Here is a 1,874-nt window from a genome sequence, read left to right on the forward strand (position 1 = left end):
GCCACCTTTCCGCAGCCGGGGCGGGCGAGGCAGAAAGCGGGTCCTCTCCGGGGCTGTCCTCGCCCGCCTCCTGGCAGCCCTGGCGGGGGGGTCTTCTCCTCCTCGCTTGTGCCTGGGCTGACCCGATCGATGTGGTGTTGTCGTGCTCTCCCGGGCCGGGTCCGAGCCGCGCCAAGACGAGGGACGGACATTCGTGGCGAATGGGACCGCTCTTCTCGCTCAGCGCGCGGGCCCCTCGCTCCTCCTCCCCGCCCGCCGGTGGTGCGCAGAGGGGCAGGGGCACGGAATCCGGCCCGACCTCGCTCATCTGCCCTCGTTCGCGGCCTCGCGGCCAGCGTCGGCGGTGGCGGGGTCCTGAGACCGAGCAGGACAGCCTCTGCTCGTGGCCCTGGTGTTCTGCCTCGCGTCGGGCCCTCCCCCGCCCCCCGCGGCGGGGGGGCTCTCTGGTCAGACGCACCCGCGCGCCCCTCCCAGGTGGTGCCGGTGCGCCTCGAGTGGCCCTTTGGCGGTGCCCCTGGAACGCTCCAGGCCGTCCCTCAGGTGCCTGAGGCCGGGTGGCGGTGCCGTTTCCCCGTTCCCAGCCCACCCTTCCGGTCACCGCTCACGCGTGTGGGCGTGCGCCCCTCGAGCCGAGAGAAATAAAAAACAGGAGTGCGGCCGAGAGGGAGAGAAAGGATGTGGAGGAAAAAAAAAAAAAAAAAAGAAGGGGGGTCGAGCGGGGTAAGACCTTTAGAGCACGCACGCCTCGCGGGAGGGTGCCGTGCCTGATCCCGAGAAGGCGGGGGTGAGAGAGGGGTGCGCGCGTGCGTGCCCGCCCCGGTGCTTGCTGAGACCCGCGTGAGGCAAGCGAGAGCGGAAGGAGGAGGGCCCGCGTGTTGCTTCCGCCGGTGCCGAGGGAAGTCGCCCTTGCGAGGTGGGGGCCCAGGCTGCGTAGCCGCGGCTGGGCCCCGGCGGTCCGTTGTTAGGCTCTGTCGTACCTCCTCCCCCCCGCGGGCCGCCCTAGAGCGCGGACCCCTCTACAGAGGGAGACCGGGGGGTGTGTTGGGCTTTTAGGTGCCCAGGCAAGCCTCGGGTGTGCGCGGCGCGTACCCGCGAGGCCCCGCGCGCTCGCCGGAGCCTGGCTCCGGTGAGGCGGGATGAGGCGGAGAAGCTTTAAAAGAGAAACGGAAAAAAAAAAAAAACGGACGACTCAAAAGGCGTGACTTTCCGAGGCCCTCGGTCGCCGCTGCGGTGCCCCACCCGTTCCCTCCTCGCCCGAGTGGAGGGTGGACGCAGCACGGAGCCGGGAGCACGCGCCGTCCCCGGGTGAGGCAGAGCCGCCGTGAGCACGAGGCGGCAGGCTCCGTTCCCGGCCGCAGAGGCCCACTGTGCCTTAACCCCCCCGCTGGTGCTTACCAATACCGCAGGCCCCCCCCGCCCATCCCCGGGGCGCCCTCGGGCGCCTGGCGGGGGCCCAACGTGGGGGGCGATGGGTGGGGACGGCCCGTCTTCGGTGAAGAAAGTCTTCTCTAGTCATCTCCGAGGGTGCCTTGGGGGTGCCGGATCCCCCAGCCGCTGCCCCTCGCCTTGCGCGCAAGCCACCGACCGTGGCTCGCAGGCAGAGCCCCCTCTCCTTCCCGCCCGGTGTGGAGGGAGAGGTCCGCCGGCCCCGCGGTGGGGCCGCGCGCCGCCCTTCGCCTGCCGCGGCCCGCGCCTCCCCCCTGCGAGTCGGGGGAGGGCCTTCGCCGGGCCAGCCGTCTGGCGCCGGGGTCGCGCGCGTCCGTGTGTGCGTGTGAGTGTGCGGCCCTCCCGTCGCGCGCCTGGTGCGGTGGGGCCGGGGGTCCGTCCGGCGGACGGCCCCCGCGCCGTTGTGTGCCGCCTCCCGCCCGCACCCG

Source organism: Loxodonta africana, unplaced genomic scaffold (genome assembly GCF_030014295.1).
Source record: "Loxodonta africana isolate mLoxAfr1 unplaced genomic scaffold, mLoxAfr1.hap2 scaffold_556, whole genome shotgun sequence".
NCBI classification, from domain to species: Eukaryota; Metazoa; Chordata; class Mammalia; order Proboscidea; family Elephantidae; genus Loxodonta; species Loxodonta africana.